We start from the raw sequence: 26,036 nt of genomic DNA on the forward strand, positions 1-26,036 counted from the left end.
AAATGGCAAATGAAATTTAATGTGGAGAAATGTAAAGTAATGCACAACTATACATACAACATGATGGGGGCTAATTTAGCTACAATGAGTCAGGAAAAAGATCTTGGAGTTATCGTGGATAGTTCTCTGAAGATGTCCACGCAGTGTGCAGAGGTGGTCAAAAAAGCAAACAGGATGTTCGGAATCATTAAAAAGGGGATAGAGAATAAGACTGAGAATATATTATTGCCCTTATATAAATCCATGGTACGCCCACATCTCGAATACTGTGTACAGATGTGGTCTCCTCACCTCAAAAAAGATATTCTAGCACTAGAAAAGGTTCAGAAAAGAGCAACTAAAATGATTAGGGGTTTAGAGAGGGTCCCATACGAGGAAAGATTAAAGAGGCTAGGACTCTTCAATTTGGAAAAGAGAAGACTAAGGGGGGACATGATAGAGGTATATAAAATCATGAGTGATGTTGAGAAAGTGGATAAGGAAAAGTTATTTACTTATTCCCATAATACAAGAACTAGGGGTCACCAAATGAAATTAATAGGCAGCAGGTTTAAAACAAATAAAAGGAAGTTCTTCTTCACGCAGCGCACAGTCAACTTGTGGAACTCCTTACCTGAGGAGGTTGTGAAGGCTAGGACTATAACAATGTTTAAAAGGGGACTGGATAAATTCATGGTGGCTAAGTCCATAAATGGTTATTAGCCAGGATGGGTAAGAATGGTGTCCCTAGCCTCTGTTGGTCAGAGGATGGAGATGGATGGCAGGAGAGAGATCACTTGATCATTGCCTGTTAGGTTCACTCCCTCAGGGGCACCTGGCATTGGCCACTGTCGGTAGACAGATACTGGGCTAGATGGACCTTTGGTCTGACCCGGTACGGCCCTTCTTATGTTCTTATTAGGGTGTCACTGTAGCTCCACACAGGAACTGCTCTGTGCATTACCCTGCGTGGCCACACAGTGTCACTGTAGCTCTGTGTATTACCCTACGTGGCCACACAGTGTCACTGTTCCTCTGAGAGAAATGCTCTGTGCATTACCCTGCGTGGCCACACAGTGTCACTGTTCCTCTGAGAGAAATGCTTTGTGCATTACCCTGCGTGGCCACAGGGTGTCACTGTAGCTCTGTGCAGGAAATGCTCTGTGTATTACCCTGCGTGGCCACACGGTGTCACTGTTCCTCTGAGAGAAATGCTGTGTGCATTACCCTGCGTGGCCACACAGTGCCACTGTAGCTCTGTGTATTACCCTGCGTGGCCACAGGGTGTCACTGTTCCTCTGAGAGAAATGCTCTGTGGATTACCCTGCGTGGCCACAGGGTGTCACTGTAGCTCTGTGCAGTAAATGCTCTGTGTATTACCCTGCGTGGCCACACAGTGTCACTGTTCCTCTGAGAGAAATGCTGTGTGCATTACCCTGCGTGGCCACACAGTGTCACTGTTCCTCTGAGAGAAATGCTCTGCATTACCCTGCGTGGCCACAGGGTGTCACTGTAGCTCCACACAGGAACTGCTCTCTGCATTACCCTGCGTGGCCACACAGTGTCACTGCAGCTCCACACAGGAACTGCTCTCTGCATTACCCTGCGTGGCCACAGGGTGTCACTGTTCCTCTGAGAGAAATGCTCTGTGCATTACCCTGCGTGGCCACAGGGTGTCACTGTAGCTCTGTGCAGGAAATGCTCTGTGCATTACCCTGCGTAGCCACACAGTGTCACTGTTCCTCTGAGAGAAATGCTCTGTGCATTACCCTGCGTGGCCACAGGGTGTCACTGTAGCTCTGTGCAGGAACTGCTCTGTGCATTACCCTGCATGGCCACACAGTGTCACTGTAGCTCTGTGTATTACCCTGCACCAGGCCTGTGCTCTGCACGCACCCCCAGGCCCCTCCCCTGAGCCCCCCTCATACACACCCAGCCTTCTGCCTGACTGCTTCACCCCCACCCATGACCCCAGCCCTGACTCTGGCACCCCCCCACATCCCCATTCAACCCCCACCCTCAGCACCAAATGGGAGCTCCTGCAAACACCCCTACACACATTCCCGCCTGTTTCCCTCACACCAAATAGAAGCTGCCCAGGTAAGTACCCCACACCCAAACCTCCTGCCCCAATCCTGAGCCCCCTCCCTCATTGTATCTCCTGGCCAGACCCTTCACCCTCATCCTGTGCTCAGTGCATTCCCACTCTCAGCTCAGTGCAGAGAGAGGAAGAGAATGGGCCAGAACCAGGGAGAAGGTAGCTACCCGCTGTATGTGGGGAGGGCCAGGACTCCAGACTGGCAGCGAGCTGAGCGGGTCTGGCAGCAGGGATGTCAGCTGGCAGGAGCCCACAGATGGAACCCCTGAGCGGCAGTGGGCTGAGCTGCTCAGCCTGCTGTGGGTCTAGGGTCCCGGCCAGTGGCCCCACCCAGACAGCTGCTAGTCTGGGCTTCTGGCTGCCTGACTATTGCCAGCTGGGGTTGTGACTGCAGGCCTTGCTCAGCCCATTGCTGGCCTAGGTGAAAAGAACCCCAGACCAGCAGTGGGTTGAGCGGGCCAGTGGCGTAAGATCAACATTTTAATTTAATTTAAAATTAAGCTTCTTAAACAAGGTTTTCAAAATGTTTATATTATTTAAATAAACTATTGTTGTATTGTAAAAGAGAGACTTATAGAGAGACCTTCTTAAAAACATGAAAAAGTATTACCCGCACTCAAAACCTTAAATTAAAATGAAGACTCGGCACACCACTGCTGAAAGGTTGCCTACCCCAGGTATAATCAATGACTTGGACTCTGGATACATTCTATGGGTGGTGTACCTGAGATCACTTATCCACTGTGGTTTTAAAAATGCCTGCACCCCAATCTGGGTCTATGGTGGTTGTGTTACGTATGTATCTTATGAACCTTGTAACCGACACTTGTAATCCCTCAGAACCTAAGCCTGACCGCAGCTGTACAGTGCCTTCCTTCTTAATGTTTAAAATCATACTTACACAAGTTACCTTCTACACTCTCATTGGCTATTTAAAATTTTGATTGAAGTTATTTTAATTAAAATAGACAAAATGTAGATATGGTTGTTGGGGACGCACTTGGCATAAACCAGGTAACTTAAAAGGATGGAAGGCCCTGAGAGCCGATGAAGTCCTCTTGCTCTGAGCCATAGTCTACCAACTCTCCTCCAGACTCCAGTTTGACCCTGAGTTGCTCTTGTGAAAGGGGCTACTCCTTCTAGAAGAAAGAAACTACTAAGAACCGGTTAGTAGCTAGGCAGACTTGGTTTGGGGCGAGTAATGTTCACATCATAAACATTGTAACAAGTTACTGTTTTGGTTAAAGTATAAAAGGTATGCGAGTTGTTTGTTTCGCATGCTTTTGATTTGAGCTCTGTGTGGCTTTTGACGCCTATTTGATATCTCAAATAAAGTTCTGTTTGCTTCTCCATCCTGGTGTGTCATTTTGGAGCAGCGCACACCGGGCAACAAACTCAACCATTGCCACTTCAGGCACTGAGTGCCGGCAACAGTTTGGTCAAAGCAAGACGACAATTACTTACAATAGCACCCCTAAGTTACTATAAAAAGGGCTGCACTAGCTGGAGCTGAACGCGTATCATCGCCACGTCTCCCCACACATGCTCCAGGTACTGGCTCCATGACTTAGTGGGATGAACAAGAAAAAGGATGGTACATTGTGAGAGGGACCTAGAGGGTTTCAGAGCTGAAACGCTAGGGGAGGAGATGGCTGCTCCCAGGTATGATGGTGATGGGTCTCATTAAGGTATCTGGATAGAAAATGCAGGGGCAAAAGCATGTGGCCGGGCGCAGCTGAGGCTGAACGTTAATGGCCAGGGGTGCTGAGGGCAATAAATCATCCCCCGGGCCCCCAGACTGGGAATCGGCTGAGCAGGAGCCATGGACAAGGTCAGCAGCCTCTCTATAGCTGCCCTGGTCAGGGGTAACCTTGAGCGCCATATGCCAGGGATCTGCCCTGCCCCGCTCGGCTTCCCTACCCAAAGCTGGGCAGCCGCGGGGAGCGGTAAACCCGGGCTGTGCCTCCCTGCTGGGCCTGGGCCCGGGCGCGGGCCCAGACCCTGACCCCCTTCCCAGTGTGTCTCCTCCCTCCATTGGTGCAGTGACTGCGGGGGCTCTGCCCCCCTAGAGGAGAAGGACCATTGTAGCCACATGGGCCAGTGACTTCTATGTGTCCCTCAGCCCCCCCACGTGGGGGGGGAATGAGCGCTGGCAGCCCCCTGGGGCAGTGTCCCGTGTCCCGCCCCCGCTGCCCCAGTGACCCCGGAGGGGGTCTCCACTATTTGGGCAGCGACCCCTCCCAGGGGAGTTTCTGGCCCAGTCAGGGCAGCGTGAGGGCGCAGCGGCTTCAGCGGGTGCCACTGAGCATGCGCCGGGCGTGGTCCGCGCGCCTGCGCACTCTCAGCCCAGGTGGCCGCCGCCGAATCCGCTTCCTGGGTGTGAGCCGGCGACGCCGCGTCCGCAGGGCGGGGCCAGGCTGGGCTCGAGCCAGCGGTCGCGCCCCGATCCTGGTGCACCTCGGGCAGGAAGTGACATGAGCCCAGCGCCGGGCGGAGGGGGTCGCGGTGCGCGTGGGGGTTCCGGCCCGCTCGCTGATTGGCGGAGAGACCCCGGGGGCAGGAGCGCGCGTGGGGCGGACCGAGACTCCCGGAGTCGGGGGTGGGGGAGGGGCAGAGGGTGTGAAATGGGGGAGAGTCAGGCGGGGGGGGAGGGGCAGAGGGTGTGAAATCGGGGGAGTCAGGCGGGAGGGGGCAGAGGGTGTTTCAGCGCCAGGTTCATACCTGGGTAGGTTTTGGCAGGTGTCTGGAATAGGCACCACGGACACACATTCATGTGCCTCCCCACGTGGTGTCTGTCTAGGTTTTGACTTCGGTTTGTTGGATCTATGCTGCAGGCAACCGAAAATAAGGACATTGATTCCAGTTGTTTCAGTCCCATTCCCTTTATTCATTAATTGGGTAGTAACTTGTTGGGCTTTGTCCATATCATTAGTAATTGGTATAAAGTGGGTCTCCTTACAGGCCAGTAATGATTTTAGCTGTAACTGTAGTGGGGGAATGTAGGCAAGAAAGGTGGGTCACAGGGGGTTACTCTCCTGACCCCCAGCTTCTTCCCCACCTGTTGCTGTCCCGGCCCATCAGGGTAAGCAGCTGCTGCACCGGGACACTTTGTTAACTTAGCTTTATCTCTGTGATGGCCCAGGAGCCAAAGTTTGCTGACCCCTGAATTATAGGGTTGGCTTATGAATGGGTCATAAAATTTTTCCATTTGTACTTACCCATCTTGCGGGGGGTTGGCTTATAAACAGACTGGCTTACGATCTAGTATATACGGTAAGTCAGGAACTCTTCCCAATCTTAAGGATTGTAGTGCATTGGTGATTGTACTCACGACATATTCTCCATATACAGAGCATATAATCTCTTTTCCTAAATGTTGATCCCTGTGCTGCTCATTGTTTAAAGCGATTAACTGTTTCATTTTCTGTTGAGTCTTATTAAACAGTTGGGTTATGTCATGCATATTATAAAGAGTAAATCGCTCTTCCTGTTTTGCTTTGAAAGGTAGCTATAATGAGTACCTCATATCATCCTTCAGCCTCATATTCAAGTTTGTATAAGGTTAAACTTCCACCCGTTATCCAATTATTACAACTGGCTTTGTCTCCCCAAGTTCCATAAGGTGTCCCGTGTTTCAGGGAAGTTGAATTAGTTATTGAGGAGGTAAAGGTTTTACAACTGAAGGACATAAATCCACACCATGTAGAGGTGAAGCATAGGAGTTTATTACACACAGCGCTGGCAGAGTGTCACCTTGCTTATTAGGCTCAGAGACACTGTCAATCAATTGATTACAATAGAATATATGGCTTTTCCATGGGCGGGGGAAAGTGACAGGGTATGCAGTTCCACACCCCGGGATAGGTCTGGCTGCAAGACAAGATAGCACATTAGCCAATGGTTAACAGGTTACATAATGTCTCCGCCCATGGTCTTAAGTTAGCACGTTAACATTTAATATATATATTTATCCTAATAACATTTTAAGTATTAATCAATGTTGAATTCTGATTTGGGGTACATAGGAATGGAGTAGCTCCTCTGATTGTCAAGCAGATACATTCCTAGGAGTTAAAACAAAGAAACAGTGAAAGTATATGGCAATAGAGATTGTCTCCTCTGTGTTTTAAGGCAGGCATTGGTCCCTGGGAAAGGAAGGTGGGAGGATGCCATATCTTATAATGACATGTGCCAACCTTTCATAAACTCAAGGTTGGATCTGTGGGAAGAACGTTTCCCTATAGAACAAACTAACAACCGAAACAGGGCTTCTTTGTTCAATCGGCAACTCTGAGCAAGACACAATTATTCAGTTCTCGGCTCTAACACCTGGCAATTTGCTGACTAGGCTTATTTTGGCAAAGCAAGGTTATCTTTTGTTTATTCTGCTTCTCTTAGCTGATCACTGTTTGCTAGGCCTCTGGTCCCTTGACCATACTCTGGAGTTTGGGTCTGGAAAAGAGCTGACACAATCCACATACTAGGTTGTTATATAAAATGCACATGGATTTTAACCCTTCAGTCCCTACTCTTGACCCTAGGGTTCCCTAACCCGCCAGGTCACATATACCAATTTTAATGTACTCAGCCTACTGCGGAGTTGTCGGTAAAGCACCAGTACCATCAGGAATGTCAGGATAGACTCCCCACATAACTTGACAAAATAGCACCGAGATCCATCCCCAGGGGACTTTATCACCTGAGATGGCATCACCCCTAATCATTGTTTTAACCTCCACGGCCTGGTTCTTTCCCTTCTAGTGCTTCACATGGGCCTGGTCCACAGTTTTCCCTATCTGAATGTACGTCAGACGGCCTTCCCCAATATGCCTCTGGGCCTCGGACACCAACTCCTCGATCTTTGCCTGCAGGGCGTGTAGCCACTCCTCGAGATACTTACTGCCATAGTGCCATTCCGGATCCCATGTTAGGTTACCCATCATTGATGCAGTACGGTGGAGCCGCGTCCCATCAACAGTCATGGTTGACCTTCGGGGGACCGTCATGCACACGGTTGGATGTCTCGAGGGGCAGGGCTTTCCATTTAGCTTGATGGAGTGGTTCTGGGCAGTCGCTGGGGATGGGATATAGGGTTCCACTGCTTCCATAAGGGCTGGGTGGACCCGGCCATTGAGGAGATCGGTTACAATTCCCCGTGTGATGAGGGCCAAAGTTTGTCCTGCTCTCCTACAACTCTCCTGTAGTGCCTTTATTTTTGTCCCATTTATTAGCAGACTGGTGATTTCTTGGCCCAGGTATTTTGTTATATCTGATGAGGTGGATACAGAGTTTGAGAGATCCTTTAAGCTGTCTAGGATAAATCGACTGGCCTTAATAGTATCCAGTCCTCCCTGGGCATTAGAGATTATAGCATCTGCCACCCTTGATTCCAGCTGGTCCTTCCTTTCAGCTTGGTGTGCTATGGTATAGGTGTTGCAAACAGAATTACCTGCACCAAACCATCCTGCAAGGGTATCTAGTAATCCCCTCCTCTGTCTAGTTAAGCACTCACCAATTTGGTTTGTTAGGCTAGTAATGTTTCTACTCATTTGAGGCCTGACCTTTGCATATTGTTTGTTCTCTACCTCTAAAGGAATACGCACCTCGACCCTGTAAGTGTGGAATACCACCGAGGTGAGGACCGGTAGTGCTGGTCCTATCATTATAATCCTGGTTCTGGAACAGGGATTTGTGCAGGGCGTGACATACAATTGAGTGGTTCCACTCTGTCTCTGTCCACAACTGGTAACAATTAACTGGGTTATCATTCTAATTTGGGCCATCGTTTAACAAATATGTGCCATGCCTTTGGGGTTACCTGCATCCGTGCTTTAAGTGGTAAGCTCCATCCTGAATCAGCAAGTTCAACCTCCACAGGTACCGTGACGGTATAATTGGCGCATGATCTTTCATGAGTGTTTGGTTTCTTTCTCCCAAAATTCCACACAAATTCCAGTATCGAGGTCTGTGCGTTCCCTCCCAAGCCATCATGGCAATATGCCATGTAGTTGTGCTCAAATGAGGGATAGCCCAAGACCTGGTAGTACTCTTCACTAGTAGTACACAGCTGTTCCCCCTTTAAAGGTAATTCGGACACTGGTTGCATTAAGTATAGACACTGTTCGTCTCAGGGGGCCACAGCATCATCAAAGAGCCTTGCCCTGTTCAAAGGGGTAGCTCATACGCTTCCACAATTCCTTCCAAAAACGCCGTAATCTCCGGTATCTGACACCAGCGGATAACAGGGCAGTCGGTTGTTATCAAAATTGTAATGTTACTAGCCTCCCTGTTTTTGTGAGCATCAGTGTGTGATTTTATTTGGACCTTCTTGCATTCTACTATGTGCTCATGTCCTAACCACAGTGCCACCTTTACTTCTGGCCAGATTTGTTTATTGGCCAGTGCATGTGTTTTGGACAAACTAAAGTGTTTTCTTAGTGCGGCAATTAAAGCAAAGCAAACCTGGAGGAGGGGGGTTAGTGACCCATTCCCAGTCCTCCTTTTCACATGGCACACGACTTGCGTCCTTCCTCATGCATCACAGGGACAGCAGGAGACACAGCAGAAGCCTCCCAATGGTCACTGTGGTTGTCCTGGTCACCCTTCAGTCCTTCCTCCTTCTCCTCTTGTTCACCCGTGGAAGCATTGTTAGTATTGACAGATGCTGATTTAAACAATTATAACTGATTTTGGTGACGCCAAATTTTTAAAGGAAAATTTAAATCTGTGCACATGTATTAGTAGTTAGAAGGACCTTTATCGGGCCTTGCCATCTTGGCTTTAGAAATTCCTTTAACCCCTGGATAAATGCAACACATTACTAAATTCCCAACTTTAAATGCAGTTTTGTCTAGACTGCTATTATTATTCAGCTCGGTTTGGTGTTTGGTGTTTTTTTTCTACTGGGTTGTATAAATTCTTTAACTCTATGTCCAATGCCTTGATGTAATTTTGCAGGCTGTCTGCAAAAAGCCCGGATCCCCCTGCAGGGAGTGTCACAGTGCTAGGCATTTTCCTTGCTCTTCCTGTCATTAGCTCAAAGGGTGTCAGTTGAGTCAGCCTATGTGGGCTTTCTTTGATTTGATACAACATAGCAGGAAGCATAGGAGCCCATCCTTCTCCTGTATCCAGTATTGCTTTTGTTAAGGCTGTTTTTATTGTTTTGTTTATTGTTTTTGATTATTTTTGAGCTTTCAGGGTGGTATGGTATATGGAATTTTTGCTTTATTTCTAGTGCTTTACATGCCTCTTTTATTACTCATCCTGTAAAATGAGTTCCTTGGTCAGAGTATGTTGATAGTGGCAAACCTCATCTGGGTATTAGCTCGAATCCTAGTAAAAGAAATATTGTTGTGGCAGTACAGTTCTTGGTTGAGAATGCCTCTACCCACTGGGTAAAGGTGTCAATAATTTCCAAAATGTAAGTGTACCCTATGCTTTGTGGCAAGGGTCCAGGAAAATCAATTTGCAAATGTTGCCACAGTCCCTCTGGTCGTAGTTGGTGATTCAGAGGCACCTTTTTTTTTACCCAAATTTACTAGTGCCTATGTTACACATTTTTTGAGAAATTGTAAAGCATTTTTTTTTATGGCTAGCCACCACCAGTATTTCAGGGCGGCCCTCATTTGTCTCTACCTCAGAGGAGCTGGAGAGTGGATGCCATGGCGCAGTAGAGTATGTATGGGGCTACCAGCTCCTCCCCTCCGGCCCATACCAGAGGTGAGTTTTATACACACAGCCTTGGTTTTTTTACTTTCTTTTCTGGGTTTATGGTTGCATATAGCTTTTTAAATTTACTTCCTTTTTTGGCACTCTAATAGGACTTGCTTGTGCAATTTTTTGGAACGTTTATTTCCCCAATAATTTTTTTTGTTTGTTTTTTACTTGAGATTTAATTGTGTGCTTTTATTTTTACTACTGCTAGTTCTGATGGTAGTTTGGCAGCTTCTGTTAGGCCTTGAATTGCTTTCACATTATTAATTTGCTTGCCAGTTGTTGTTATAAAACCCCTATGTGACCACACGTCTATGTAGTCACGCACCACTCCAAATGCATATCTGCTGTCTGTGTATACAGTGAGCTTCTTGCTTTCCCCCCGCTCTCAAACGTTCAGTGAGGGCTGTTAGCTTCAGGTCAGATGGAAGGATCAAAGTCAGCCCAAGAAGCAAGGCTATCACTTTCCCATCACCGAGTACCACTGCCCATTCTGTATGTGGCACTCCAATTTTATGCTCTCTTGATTTATTTACATACAAAGCTATATTTGCATTTTTAATGGCTTTTTTTTAATTCTTCCCAACACTTCCTCTTCTATATAAGACATGCGTGTACCTCTCCCTTTATGTTCAGACATTTGGCTACATGTCTTTTTTTGTTTTTTACTTTGGAGAAGTTAGGGTTTTGCAAACATAATGTTGATTCCCACTGACTCCTCTGGGCATCTGTTAAGGAGATCAGTGAGTGTATGGGGTGTATGGAGCACGAATTTCCCTGTGACAGTGTATGATTCACAAGCTTTCACAGCTCAGGGAGCTGCTATGAACTCTGGTAATCCCTGGGATACAGGGGTTTTAAGGTAGGTAAGTATGCTCCCTGAAGCTGGCTTAGCACAGCTGAGTACTGGGTCCGGCTGTGGCTGCAGTAAAGGTGGAACGGCTTTCCCATGATCGGGTAAGCCCAGGCTGGGGGCGGAGGCTAAAGCCTGTTTTATTTTTATAAATGCCTCCTCTTGTTGTGTGCCCCATATTACTAACTCATTTGCAGGCTTTCCCCCTCTAGTGAGGTTTTGAAATGGTTCCACCATCTCTTGAGTGCTCTGGTATATAGGTTCTACAGAAATTAAGGCGTCCCACGACCTTCCAGACTTCCTTAACTGTCCGTGGTTTCTTTAACTCTAAAATTGCCTGCTTTTTGTCTACTGTGAGTGCCTTCTCTCCCTTGGAGATGTTATGCCCTAGGTATAAAACCTTCTGCAATTGCAATTGAGCTTTCTTCGGGCTTAATTTAAGTCTTGCCATGCAAAAATATATATAAACAGTCTGTCTAGGGTTTTTAAATGGTCCTTTTTATTTGAACTGGCAATTACTACAGTATGTAAATAATTTGCTATCACAGTATCCCCTTCCAAAGGCACTCTGTGCTATTACTTCTGCCATTGCCCTGTGGAAGATGGAGGGAGAATTATGGAACCCCTGAGGTACTGGGGTCCAAGTGTACTGCTGGTCTCCTACTGTAAATGCAAATTTCTCCTGACTCTCCTTTGCAAGGGGAATACTCCAAAATCCATTAGCTACATCCAGGACTGAGAATACTGAGTGTCCTGGGGTTAGCAAATTCAGAATAGTGGCAGGGCTTGCCACAATAGAATGTGCCTTGGGAGTCACCCGGTTAAGGTGGGTGTAGTCTATAGTTAACCTCCAGGTCCCGTCTGGCTTCCTGATGGGCCAAACTGGGGAGTTAGTTGTGGAGGGTTTTTTTTTAAATTACCCCTCTAGATTCTACATAAATATATAGTCACTAAACTGCCTCTAAGACTTTGGGTTTAATAGGATCCTGCCTGTGGGCGTTGTGAGTTGGTCCTTCTACAGACAGAGGCTTCATGTTTACTAGCCCACACTCTTGTTTATCTGTTGCCCACACCTCAGGGTGAAGGGAACACGGGGTTTCTACTAGACTCCTCCCCCCCCCCGGTATTATTACCTATTACTGGCAATCATGGCTATATTTTTAGATGATTTTTCCTGTTTGGACCCTTTGGCCCATTCAGTGCAGCTAGCTCTGGGGTTGGTTACTCCCACGAGCTCCTTAAGGAGATCTATGCTGCACATTGTGTCTCCCTGCTCAGGGCAAACGCCCCATTTGACAGAATTTGAAGATATGGTCACAGTCAATTTCTACTGCCTGGCTAAGGGTTGCTTTTAATTTTCCACCTTCCACCCCTTCAATCCATATGGTTCTACAGGTCAGGGGAAGATCTTGGCTGGTTATTGATACTGAGGCTGCTGTGTCTATTAACATGTTGCACTGTCGGCCCCCACTCGTGCATTTAAAAACATCCTGGGGTCGCCTTCAGTTCCAGCCACAGAGGCCGCTGATACCTATTTGCTAGCCAGGAGTTTGAGCAACTCCTGGATTTGTTTATCCTTTCCTTGTTCTTGGGAATAAGAGGGAGGATTTCCGGCACTTGTGTCATATAAAATAGCTTCCCCCCAGAAATGTTAGGGTACACTTACCCCATATACTAGTATGCATGTGCGTATTGATGATGGGTATGTATGGACTTGTGGTGTACTTATTAAGTCTGTGGGTAAAACTTTGAAAAATCCCCTTTGCCATCCTTCACTGTTTATTGATGTAGGTAAAAGGTCTCTAGACATCTAGATAGGTCATCTTTTCCTAGGAATGTAAAGGGTCACAATATACATATGCTGACTTTGCCTTAGCTTAACAGACAGGGTTTTAGCCTGTAGGTCTCTTGCATTACAGCCAAACTTAGGTTTATAGATTTATATTAAAAATATTACAATACATCAAATACTTAAACTCATATCTTTTCTTATATCTATGCAAACAAGCAGATTAATCCTTAGAGCTGCACGCTGAGACATGTGTTAATCTGGGGCTTTGGCTACACTTGCATTTCAAAGCGCTGCCGCGGCAGCGCTTTGAAGCGCTAAGTGTAATCAAAGCGCCAGCGCTGGGAGAAAACTCTCCCAGCGCTGTCCGTACTCCACTTCCCTGTGGGGAATAACGGACAGCGCTGGGAGCGTGGCTCCCAGCGCTGGGGCTTTGACTACACTGGCGCTTTGCAGCGCCGCAATTTGCAGCGCTGCAGAGGGTGTGTTTTCACACCCTGCTGCAGCGCTGCAAATTTGTAAGTGTAGCCAAGCCCTGGAGTCACTGCAAGACAGAACAGGGAGTGACTCAAAATTAACATGGGACATAGATAAGATCAGGGTGTGTCCCTGTGGGGAGGGGGTTTCAGTTGTTGCTAAAGGAGGGAAAGTTACTCAATTTCTCTCTGTCTCTGCCTCAGGATTTTGGGGTTGAGCTTTCTGGTTCAGATGCTGCTGCCCCGATTGTGGTCTTGGAGCGCAGGCTGAGCAGCTGCTGCTCCCGCAGTGGGATCACAGCTGGGGAGTGACCGTGAGTAAAGCTTCCTCTGTGCCCAGCCAAGGTGAGGATTTCCTCCAGTTGCAATTAGCCCCATAGGACATCCCAAGGCTCTGTCCACACCAATTTCTGAGTCAGAGACTCTAGGCCAGGGGTCTCAAACATGCGGCCCGCGGGCTGCATGCGGCCCGCGGAGCTCTTCCCTGCGGCCCGCGGAGCTCCCCAGGGCCGCCCAGAGGGGGGGGCAAAGGGGGCAATTTGCCCCGGGCCCCGGGCTCCGCAGGGGCCCCCAAGAGAAAAGCGGAGGCTCCCGCCTCCGCCCCTCTCCTGGAGCCTCGGCGCATAGAGCGCCGAGTCTCCGTCCGAGCGCCTGAGCCCCGCCCCGATCCGAGCCGCGTGGGGAGGGGGCGGGGCTGGGAGCTCTGGGCTGAGCGCTGCGCTCGGCGTGGAGCTCCCAGCCCCGCCCCCTCACCACGCGGCTCTGAGCGGGACGAAGCTCAGGCCTCGCCGGAGACGCGCTCGGGTAAGGGGGGGGCGGGGAAGCGGGAGCCGCCGGGGCCGGGCCGGGGCCTGGGTGGGAAGCGGGACCCGCCGGGGCCGGGCCGTGGGGGGGGGAAGGGAAGCGAGACCCGCCGGGCCGGGCCGGGCCGGGGGTGGGGAAGGGAAGCGAGACCCGCCGGGGCCGGGCCGGGCCGGGGGTGGGGAAGGGAAGCGAGACCCGCCGGGGCCGGGCTGGGCCGGGCCGGGGGGGGGAAGGGAAGCGAGACTCGCCGGGCCGGGCTGGGGGTGGGGAAGGGAAGCGAGACCCGCCGGGGCCGAGCCGGGCTGGGGGGTGGGGGAGGGAAGCGGGACCGGCTGGGGCCGGGATGGGAAGCGGGACCGGCCGGGGTGGGGAAAAGAGGGACCCGCCGCCGAAGCGCAGCCCGGTCTTCGGCGGTGGGGGGCCCTTTCTGTTCCGGGACCCGCCGCCTAAGTGCCCCGCCTCCAAGCCACCAAACAGCTGTTGGTGGCGCTTAGCACTTTCCAGGAGGGAGGGGGGAGGAGCGGGGAGCCGCGCGCTTAGGGGAGGAGGTGGAGAAGAGACAGGACAGGGGCGGGGCCTCATGGAAGGGGTGGATTGGGGGTGGGGCCAGGGGCAGCAAGGGGGCGTGTCAGTGATGCGGCCCTCGGGCCAATGCACTAGTCCTCATGCGGCCCTCGGGGTCATTTGAGTTTGAGACCCCTGTACTACAGCATCTTTCTGTTGGTATCCAGGAAGTTGGTGGGCAGATCCCGCCCACTGCTCAAGGACCTCCCCTGAGCCTAAGGGGAGGATCCACAGGTCCATGATACCAAATAACGGCAGATTCACTTTCCTGTGAGCAAGGTGAGGTGCAGAAAGAGGAAAAGCCAGTTCCTGACTCTCCCTGTTCCCCCTGCTGTGGGAGTGCGCTGCCCTGGGGGCAGTGTCGGGGAATCCCCCAGGGTCACTCCTTTTCTTCTGCGCTTCTCTCCCATCTGGTTCCCAGACTTTGTTACTGAGAGGGTTTCAAAATGTCTCGGTGGTTTAGTGCTTGTGGGAGGGGCCGGGCAGTGCTGTAATAAAGTGGCCAAGCATTTCCCCCACATAGAGTCGTAGAACTGTAGGGCTGGAATGTACCGTGAGAGGGCAGCTAGTCCGCCCCCGGCACTGAGGTGTTTGTCTGACCCGTCCTTAAAAACCCCCAGTGATGGGGATTCCACTGCCTCTCTTGCTAATCTAGTCCAGTGCTTAATTAGTTTTTTTCACAATTGACTCAGATTCAATTTGTGATCCACTATAGCTCCTGACCATTTTCAGTAGTACTGCCCCCTAACCAGCTAGTGTCCACTTTGTAGTGGTGTGTTTGGTTTTCCTTCCCTAAGTCTAGTACTTTGCGCTTGTCTTTATTGAATTTCATCTTGTTCATTCAGCCCACTTCTCCGGTTTGTAAATGTTACCTTGAATTCTAATCCTGTCCTTCAACGCGCTTGCAGCCCCTCGCAGCTGCTGGTATCTGCATATTTAGACAGCATGCTCTCCAGTCCGTTAGCCAAGTAATGAGTGAAAATATTGACTATATCAGATCCAGGACTGGCCCCCGGGCACCCCATTGTATACATCCTCCCATTGGACAGTGAACCGCTAATGGTTACTGTCTGAGTGCAGCCTTCCAACAACATTGTCACCCATTTTGTAGCACTTTTATGTGCACCACATTTCCCTAGTTCACTGTGAGAATGTCATGGGGGCCTGTGTCAAAAGCCAAACTAAAATCAAGATATGTCCTGTTTACAGTGTCCCCTGGAACTGTAAATCCAGTACCCCTGTGAAAGCAGGAAATGAGATTGAATTGGCATTATTTGTTTTTAGAAATCCAGTCTGGATCTAACTTATCACCTTACTGTCCTCTAGGTGCCTACAAATTGATTGTATAATAATTTGTTCATTCCAGGTATCTAAGGAAGGCTTGACTTTATTCCTCAGTCCTCTTTGTTCCCCTTTTAAAAGATGGGTACTCTGTTTTCCCTTCTCCAGTCTTCACCATTCTCCAGGCATTCTGAAAGATAATTGCTAATGGTTCCCAGATTGCTTCAGCTGATTCTTTGGGCACCTTAAAATGAATTTCATGGCTGACAATAATATATATAATGTATCTACATATTTTTAACCTGTTCTTTCCCTATTGTGGTTTCTGTTTTTTCCTTCTCTTGGTTAATAATAATTAAGACCCTATCTGAACTGCGGGATGATCTTCAAATAATTGCAGCTGAGTTGCAAAGAAGGCTTGGAAATTGCAGAAGAGTAATAATGGACCTTTATTAATTGCTGTAATTTGGAAAAGCCACAGCAGACCTATTTGTTTAAGAAAAATCTGCTGGCATAATATAAACACTCAACTATTACATGATGCCTGTGAATTGTTTTGGTAACCAGACAATTGGGTGCAGCTACAGGGCCATAACACGGGTGGGGTGAGTGGGGCAGCCACCAAGGGCACAAAGCGGGGCTGGGGAGTAGAAAAATGGGGCAGAAAAATGAGGGTGGAAATTTGCGTCACAGACCGTGAAATCGGGTCTCCGGCTGCCCGGCTCTGAAGGCAGAGTGGCGAGTGGCAGCTGCCGGCTGGATGCCTCGCTCTGAAGGCAGCGCCACCACAGAACAGAGGTAAAGGTGGCAATACTAAGCCACTCCTACTTCTCTGCCTTCAGAGCTGGGCACCGGCCAGCATCCACCGCTCTCTCGCGACCCAGCTCCAGGCAGCGCCGCTGCCAGCATCACCTCAGGAGTAAGGGTGGCAATACCGCGAACCCCTGGTGGGCTTGCAACCCCCTATTGGGTCTGGGCCCCTAGTGTGAGAAACGCTGTGGAGAAATCACACTTTTTTTGGGTTACTTACTACATCATTAGCAAATTTTGCAGGTGTATAACTCATCCGCAAAGTTCACTATTTATGCCATGACCAACGTTTGAAAATGGTACGATTCCCCCTCCCCCCTGTGATTTAAGCAGTACCCTACTTATTGCCTTCCCTGTCCCTTGCTAGGGGTAACTTCTTTTGTGAGTTAATCTTTGTGATTTTGTCCCCACATTCTGACGGTACTCAGTGGGGGGGGGGGGCGACAATAACAGAAAATGTGGAAATGGCAGAAGTGCTAAATGCCTTTTGTTTCCGTTGTCACCAAAAAGTTTAGCAGCAATTGGACATCTAACTTAATGAATGCCAGTGAAAATGAGGTAGGGTCAGAGGTTAAAATAGGGAAAGAACAAGTTAAAAATGACGTAGGTTAGATGTCTTCAAGACAGCAGGGCCTGATGAAATGCACCCTAGAATGCTGAAGGAGCTGACTGAGGAGATCTCTGAGCCATTAGTGATTATCTTCAAAAAGTCAAGGAATATAGGAGATATTCCAGAGGACTGGAAAAGGGCAAATATAGTGCCCATCTATAGAAAGGGGAGTAAGGACAACCTGGGGAATTACAGACCAATCAGCTTATTTAAATTCCCCTGAAAAATAATGGAACAAATAATCAGTTAGCAACAGATATTAAAGTGAAAAATAACAGTCAGCATGGATTTGTCAAGAACAAATCATTTCCAACCATCCTAATGTTTTTTTTCCTGTCAGGATAACAAGCTTGTGGATAGAGGGGAAGTGTATATCTTGACTTCAGTAAGGCTTTTGATACTGTCTTGCATGACCTTCTCAGAGAAATACAATTGAGACGGAACTACCATTAGGTGGGTGCATAACTGGTTGGAAAACTGTTCCTAGAGAGTAGTTTCGAGTGGTTCACAGGCAAGCTGGAAGGGCATATCGTGTCGGGTCCCACCAGGATCAGTTCTGGGTCTGGTTCTGTTCAATATCTTCATCAATGATTTAAATAATGGCATGGAGAGTACACTTAAAAAGTTTGTGGACGATACCAAGTTGGGAGGGATTGCAAGTGTTTTGGAAGTAATTCTTCCACTCTAGTCTGTGATGATTAGGCCTCAGCTGGAGTATTATGTCCAATTCTGGGTGCCACATTTCAGGAAAGGTTCGGAGAAAGTTCAGAGAAGAGCAACAAAAATGATGAAAAGTCTAGCAAACATGACCTATGAGGGAAGATTGAAAAACTTGGGTTTGTTTAATCTGGCGAAGAGAAGACTGAGACGGAACATGATAACAGTTTTCAAGTACATAAAAGGTTGTTATAATGAGGAGAGAGAAAAATCATTCATATTAACCTCTGAGGCTAGGACAAGAGGCAATGGGCTTAAATTGCAGCAATAGTGGTTTGAGTTGGACATCAGGAAAAACTTTCTGTCAGGGGGTTAAGCACTGGAATAAATTGATATTTCACAACCTCCCCAGACAATCAGTGGAGATTTTTAAGAGCAGGTTGGATAAGACACCTGCCAGGGATGGTGTAGATAATATTTAGGGTATGGCTACACTTGCAGCTGTACAGCGGTGCCGCGGGAGCGCTCCCGCGGCAGCGCTTTGAAGTGCGAGTGTGGTCGCGGCGCCAGCGCTGGGAGAGAGCTCTCCCAGCACTGCAGGTACTCCACCTCCCCGTGGGGATTAGCTTACAGCGCTGGGAGCTGCGTTCCCAGCACTGGGGCAGTGTTCACACTGGTGCTTTGCAGCGCTGTAACTTGCTGCGCTCAGGGAGGTGTTTTTTCACACCCCTGAGTGAGAAAGTTGCAGCACTGTAAAGTGCCAGTGTAGCCAAGGCCTTAGTCCTGCCATGAGTGCAGGGGACTGGACTAGATGACCTTGTGAGGTCCCTTCCAGTCCTATGATTCTATGCTTGTGCTGTTCTTTTGTACTCACGCATAGCAATTTGTCCATGATTCAGATTTTGTAGGAATCCTTTTTATTGTCTGGTCATTAAAGAGCGCCTATTGGCAGTTTCCTATTCTTTCTGTCTTTCCTTTGCATTGTGATCGTTTGCTGTTGCTCCTTTAGTAGTGGTCTGAGAAAGTGCCAGCTCTCCTTAGAATTTTATTCCCATGGGACATCGCTGAGATGGGTTTGGGCCCTTTGGGGTGTTGCCTGATGTGCTGGGTTGCCACTGAGGCAGCCTGTTCTGCCAGTCTGGGTGCCCTTTATCTGGCCGGGTTAGGCTCGCAAGCCTCTTCCAGCCAAGCACATGGGCAGGGCCATGCCCAGCTGCACAGAGAGACAGATCCACTCTGGAAAGATTCAGCCTTAGGGTCCTGCCCCAGCACTCTGGTGCCCGCTCCCTGTAAGGGGGACAGACCCAAAGGTTTTATGAAATTCACCTCCTCCCTCACCATGGAGGGAGATATGCACAACTTCTGCCCCCCCCCCCAGTTAGAAATTACATACTAAACTTATTTCTGGTTTATAATATAACCCACTTTATTCACTTAAAATTCACCTTCTGTAGTTATAGGAGATAACAGACAGAACAAAGCAGATTACTAACCAAATAAAGCAAAATACACAAGCTAAGCTTAATATACTTAAAAAACAGGTTACACAATTAAAAAAAAATTGTTAGTCTCTAAGGTGCCACAAGTACTCTTTGGTGTTTTTGCTGATACAGACTAACACGGTTACCACTGTGAAGCAGGTGAAACAATGTAATTTCTTACTCTGAAAGTTATTTGAGGCAGGTTGCAAAATTTCTGTGGTTCAGAGTTCCAGTTATATTTCTTTTCAGACTGGACCCCTGTCTCAGTCTGGAGTCCCCGCTGTCCTTACCTACAGGTGGCTTTAGCAGTCTTTGTTGTTGAGCACACACGCCATGGAGAGGAGTCATCTCGTTTGCTTTCCTCCCCACCCTTAAATAGGATTTACATAAAGCGGGAATCTTTGGTTTTCCATACTTGACACACACACCCTTTCCTTCCAGTGGCAAGTTACGAGAAGTCCCAGGTGTCAGGGACTCACAGATTGTGTGGCCCCTGGGGGAACCCCCTTCAGTGATGCAGCCCTTCTTGCGGTTCCCCTCTCTCGGGGGTTAAGCGCCTCCACCTCCTGGAACCGCACCTCTCTGAGCCTTAGCACACCTGTCTCTCGCCATGGGCCCCATCAGCGAATCCACTTGCTCTGGACCCTCCGGGGCCTCTAGTCCCAGAGGAAATGATGCAACCTGTTCTCTAGACCAGAGTGACTCTCAGCCAGTGTAAAACAGGAGGGTTTATTGAGCATCTGAACACAGCGTAGGAAAGTCTCAGGGCCCTCAGGCCTGGCCTCCCTCAGCACAGCACCTCCCAGTCTTCCCTGCATCCAGGTGGGCTCTGCCTGCTCTCTCTTTCTCCAGCCCAGAGCTCTCTTGCTTCCCAGCTGGGCATCTGATATCACCTGCCTTTCTGAAGTCCGTTGTCCTTATTTTCCTGCTTTAACACCTTCCTTCTCTTAGAATCACAAAATCATCATTTCATGAACACTTTTGCCCATATTGCTTTCCACCTTCCGCTTCCTAACTCCTGCCTGTTAGAATCAACCCTATGATGTGGAAAAATGATCCACGTGTTGTCTTTGGAATCAGATTAGCCTGAGGCACCGTTATTGATTATGAGCATGCAAAGGGTGACAGCTATTTGGAGCTGCCCCCCCGATTCAAGGAACACACAGCTTTTTAAAGCTTAAAACCACAGAGAAATTACACATACTTCCGCATCAGTTACCTTGTTTGGAATACATGGCAAAATCAATACAGGTCAAAAGCAAAAAGAACAATCATCTCCCTTATTTGGCCCTTCCTGTTGTTGTTGTTCTCAGTCTGGTCCTTTTGCGGTTTGACTTTTCTAATGCTTCTATTGTGGTTATATATGTCTTAAGCTTGGCTATTGCAAATTGTTCTGTTTGGGGACTTTCCACTTCACCTTCTCCTGCCCCCTATACATAGAAAGCCATTGTTTGGTTTTGGGGACTTTTCATTTGGCTCTTCATAAACAAAAGAAGCTTGGCCAATGCTTTGCGCCTAGTAGCTTGACCAACATTGACGCCTACCAAATTTTCCTTCACACCTAAAATGCCTGGTGTCTGGTTAAAATCCTCCTGGTTACTACTTCCATCTTCTGAAGCAAACAAGTGTGCCCAACGCATTCCAAGAGCTCATTGGACACTTTGTCATGCAAACAACAGAAATATTCAAAACACAATTAGTAATGGGGGGGGGGACATGTGACTAACTACCGAGACACCTGTCAGAAAAGGAATTCAAACAAACACAGAGTTGAGAACATCCATCTACGAAGAAAGAGCCGGGGGGAACTGTGATGGGATGTGACTGTCGTGCTCTCACACTTCCCCTTCTTGCCCTGACAGGCTGCAGTGTCACATCCCACCTTTCCAGGGAGCAGGGAAGGGAAATGGCTGCCATGGAGCCAGCTCAGGTAGGGATTATCCGTTTTACAGAGGGTGACCAATCCAGGGCTGGCTCCAGACACCAGCGCGCCAAGCATGTGCTTGGGGCAGCGTCCCCGTGGGAGGGTGGCAGGCGACTCCGGTGGACCTCCCGCAGGTGTGCCTGCAGAGGGTCCGCTGGTCTCGCGGCTTCAGTGGAGCATCTGCAGGCACGTCTGCGGGAGGTTCACCGCAGCCGTGGGACCGGCAACCGCCAGAGCGCCCCCCGTGGTGTGCCGCCCTGCTTGGGGTGGTGGAAATCCTAGAGCTGCCCCTGGACCAATCTATAAGTTTAAGCTTTATACAGGGTAACACTGATAGAGAGAGATGCACAGCTCTTCCCCCCCCCCAAGTATTAATACATACTTTGTTCTGTCGGTTACTTCCTGGAACCACTTACAGAAAGTAGGATTTATTTAATAAAATCACCGTTTACTCATTAATTAACCCAAAGTGAATTACCAAGCAAAATAAAATAAAACATGCAAATCTATGTCTAAGAAATTGAATACAGATAAAAACCTTGCCCCGTAAGCTTCCTTTTACAGACTCGTCTCCTAGTTTGGGTGCAGCAGTCACTCACACCCCCTGTAGTTACTGTCCTTTGTTCCAGTTTCTTTCAGGTATCTTTGGGGGTGGGGAGGCTCTCTCTTTAGCCAGCTGAAGACAAAATGGAGGGGACTCCCAGGGGTTTAAATAGACTTTCTCTTGTGGGTGGAGACCCCCTCCTCTCTCCTATGCAAAGTCCAGCTACAAAATGGAGTTTTGGAGTCCCCTGGGCAAGTCACATGTCCATGCATGACTGAGTTCATTACCAGCCAAGCCACACTCCTGGGAAAGGTCAGATGTGGACTGATGTCTCTAAATTCATTGTTGGCGTAAGGGCTTCTTGACTGAGCACGTGCTGAGAATAGTCTTTTCTCACGAAGCCAACCAACTGCTTCACTAAAACCTACTAAGAATCAGACAAGTATACACAGAGCGGGTGCAAGGTTGTTTCATGCCGTAGGCGAAACTTCCACCTTGTGCCTGCCCCCAAGCCCTGTGGCAGCTCTCTGCCTCCCCGCCTCTGCCCTAAGGTGCCCCCCTGTGGCAGCTCCCCCCCCCACCTTGAGGTGCCCCCCCCACGGCAGCTCCCCCTGGCTCGGGGAGCCCTGCAGCAGCTCCCTGCCCCAGCTCACCTCTGCTCTGCCTCCTCCCCGAGCACACCATCGCTGCTCCACTTCTTCCGCCTCCCAGGCTTGTGGCGCCAATCAGCTGTTTGGCACCAGAAGCCTGGGAGGGAGAGAAGCAGAGCAGGGTGGCGTGCTCAGGGGAGGAGGTGAAGCAGAGGTGAGCTTGAGCAGGGAGCGGTTCCCCTGTGTGCTGTGCCCCTCCTTACTTGCTGCAGGCGGCCCTCCCCACACTCCTCTGTCCTAGCTCCCTCCGCCTAAATGCCGATGACGACCAGGGCGGCCGAAGATCCAGTCGCCGCTGAAGGAGCCAAAATGTCGCCCCCCCCAAATGCTAGTGCCCTAGGCGACTGCCTAGGTCACCTAATGGATTGCACTGGCCCTGAGTATACAGCCAATATTCATAACTTTGAATACAAAAATGATATGTGCATACAAATAGGATTAATAGATTCAGTAGATCATAACCTTCACGTAGATATGTTAACTGGAATATGTAGCATAAAACATATTCCAGTTATGTCATATATACATTCATATATGGTGGGGGGTAGTCAGGGGCAGAGGGTCCTGGGTGGTCAGGGAGCAGGGGGTGGTGGAAGGGGGATGAGTCCCGGGGGGTGCCATCAGGGAACGGGGGTGTTGGATGCGGTAAGAGTCCCGTGAGGGCCGTCAGGGGGCGAGAAGCAGGGAGGGCATAGCCTCCCCTAACCGGCCCTCCATACAATTTTGGAAACCTGATGTGGCCCTCAGGCCAAAAACTGTGCCCGCCCCTGCCTTATCCTCTCTTGCTTAGGGTTAGGGTAGGGAGAAGTAGTAACTGGCTTGTTCTGCAGCATGGGATGTTTAGGTTGGATCTTAGGAAAAACTTTCCAGCTGTGCGTATAGATAAGTACAGGAATACGTTCCCAAGAGAGGTTGTGGAATCCTGGTCGCTGGAGGTTTTTAAGAAGAGGTTAGACAGATGGTCTGTGTATACTGGGTCCTGCCTCAGGGCTGGAGGATGGACTAGCTGACATCTCGAGGTCCTTTTACCCCATATGTTTCTGTGATTTTATGATTCATGATCCTAGCCCTTCACTTTGACGTTGTCTCCCTCTGGAGAATGGGGTCTGTCTTTAGTAGTGTCTTTAATGAAAAATATGCATGGGTCAGCTTCCCTCTCAATGTGCTTTGTTAGTCACTGGGTGCGAAGGAGTGAAACATGGTCAAAAACTGTCCACATATGAATGTGTAATGACTGGGTCCAAGGGAAGCAGAATGTGAGAACACAACTGTATTGCACTTTGTGATGTCTGTGCTGCCTCTGAGAGAGACCCTCCCAGCCTGGGTCCCCAGACTGGCCTTGGCGGGCTGTATGTAACTGAGAATGTGTTGCAGATTGGGCTGGAGCTCAGTCTCTTAAGCCTGAGCTGCAGCGTCTACACCAGCAGTATATGTACCCCTGGGGTACGCAGAGGTCTTCCAGAGTTGCTATGGAAAAATCACTAGCCAAGTCAGTACAGAGTAAAATTTCATACAATGACTTGTTTATACTGATCTATATGATATACATTAAAATGTAAGTACAATATTTATATTCCAATTATTTATTTTATAATGATATGGTAAAAAATGAGTAAGTCAGCAATTCATCGTGTGCGGTGACACTTTTGTATTTTTGTCTGATTTTATAAGCAAGTAATTTTAAATGAGGTGTAACTTGGAGGTACGCAAGACAAATCAGGCTTCTGAAAGGGGTACAGTAGTGTGGAAAGCGACCGATCTACACAGCTATTTTTAATGTGCTAGCACCTACAGTGGAGCACCCATAGGGAGACACATCTCAGAGAACCATTGTTACTGCACAAATTGAGTAAGTTCTTATTTTGCGTGTTACCTGATCTCACTGGTCGTCTTTCCTCTGAACAGGGTTTTCAGTTTCCAAACCCGATGTCATCTCCCAGCTGGAATGAGGGGAAGAGCCGTGGGCCCCAGATCTCCAGGGCTCAGAGGAAAGAGAGATCCTGAGAGGCAGTTGCATGGGTGAGGGATCATTAAACCTACTCAGCTGTTGAAGGAAACAGCTGGGATTCCCAGCAAAGACCTTGTGAGGTCTCTGGATTCAGGGTGGTCCTCAGTAGGTGTCATATCCTCAGAGCAGATACTGTTCATGGTTTCCTACCCATCCTAACTCCTAGCATTCGTTCCCTCCCCAAAGTCCCTTCTCCCTGAGTGTTTGGGTGGGAACTGGATGTAGAATTTATCCCCTCCTCTCTCACTTTTGGGGAAATTCAGTCCCTGGTTTTTCTCTATCTCCAGCTATTCTCTTGTTTTATCCCCCCATTTTTCCCTTCTGGTTTCTGAGGTTTTTCTTTCTCTATCCCAGCAGGTGAGGGGATGGTCAGAGAGACCATGGAGCAGAAGCCTCATCAGGAAGAGGAGCAAGTGAAAGCACGTGGGGCATTGTTGCAAAGATGCAAAGGGAGTGTGTCCAGGAGTTGTGAGCAGGGAAAAGGTTCTCAGGGGCAGCACAGGCCAGAGAAACGGCAGGGAAACGAGCCAGAACAAAAAGTTGGAATATCTGTTAATTATTGGGGAACTCACAAAGGCCTCAAGGAAGCCACGGCTCAGCAGAGAATCCTGACGGGAGAGAGAAATAACACGGGCTTTGAGTATGGGAAAAAGTTCAGGAGGCGCTCACGTCATCAGAGAATCCATGCCAGAGTGAGACCTCATGAGTGCTGCGAGTGTGGGAAAATCTTCACCGAGCACTCATGCCTTTTAAGCCATCAGAGGAGCCACACGGGAGAAACCCTATAAATGCTGTGAGTGTGGGAAATTCTTCTATCATGACTCTTCTCTTATTTATCACCAGAGAAGCTGCAAGGGAGATAAACACCATGAAAATCTCGTCTGGGTCTCAGAAAAGATTGCTTTTTTCCTTTTGCTAATTCCCAAGTAGTGAACTTTAAGGGAGCATTTGTGGCGTCTCTGCTCCTTCACGTGAGTTGTCTGCTTTTCCCTTTTGCAGCTCACCCTTCCTCGGATGAAGCTCACAGTGTTTTTCATCAACTCCTTTGTTCTGCGTCATGGAAATGTGCGTCCCTCCAGGAATGTGTGTCAGCCCCAGGTGGGGGAGCTAGGAGAGACCTTTACTTAGTACATGGAGGTTAAAATCTACCTGGACCTTGACCCTGGTAGGGTCTTCCATGGAGTTAGCTAGATTGAGTTAGGGATCCTGATGTAAAAACACAACTATTTTTTTCAGTGAAGAAAATAGCCCATATAGTGGCCAGGGTAACGTAGCAAATCTCCTCACCACAATCTCCATCACTTTTTGTAGTCTGTTCTCAGTGGTACCCAATGACAGAACAAGGAGTAATGGTCTCAAGTTGCAGAGGGGGAGGTTTAGGTTGGATATTAGGAAAAACTTTTTCAGAGAGTGGTGAAACACTGGAATGGGTTACCTAGGGAGGTGGTGGAATCTCCTTCCTTAGAGGTTTTTAAGGTCAGGCTTGACAAAGCCCTGGCTGGGATGATTTAGTTGGGAATTGGTCCTGCTTTGAGCAGGGGGTTGGACTAGATGACCTCCTGAGGACCCTTCCAACTCTGATATTCTATGATTCTATGAAATTTGGAGCATCACGTTTATACTTTTCCTCCCACTGCAAAGTGATTGTTAGTCACCAGGACAGATTGTCTCATTCTCAGTTATTCCCACGTTGCCCTGGGTTCTGCCCCATTTTTCTCAATGTAAATATAACAGAGAAGGAGCAGGGATAGAGGGTGTGACGAAGTGGGGATTTTCCCTTGTTATGTTGTATGTG

At 48.8% G+C, this 26,036-nt stretch overlaps 1 long non-coding RNA gene across 3 annotated transcripts; it reads left to right on the forward strand.

The window, feature by feature from the left end:
* Window positions 1–13,173: 13,173 nt before the first annotated feature.
* LOC123376676 lies at window positions 13,174–25,631 on the forward strand. Of its 3 annotated transcripts, none has more exons than XR_006581884.1 (3): window positions 13,174–13,253; window positions 24,139–24,252; window positions 24,596–25,631. It is a non-coding gene; the product is annotated as an uncharacterized LOC123376676 (long non-coding RNA). The 3 variants fall into 3 exon arrangements; XR_006581885.1 differs by lacking the exon at window positions 13,174–13,253 and adding an exon at window positions 14,506–14,555; XR_006581883.1 differs by lacking the exon at window positions 13,174–13,253 and adding an exon at window positions 20,967–21,045.
* The last annotated feature ends 405 nt before the right edge of the window (window positions 25,632–26,036 follow it).

Source organism: Mauremys mutica, chromosome 8, assembly GCF_020497125.1.
Source record: "Mauremys mutica isolate MM-2020 ecotype Southern chromosome 8, ASM2049712v1, whole genome shotgun sequence".
Classification (NCBI taxonomy): domain Eukaryota; kingdom Metazoa; phylum Chordata; order Testudines; family Geoemydidae; genus Mauremys; species Mauremys mutica.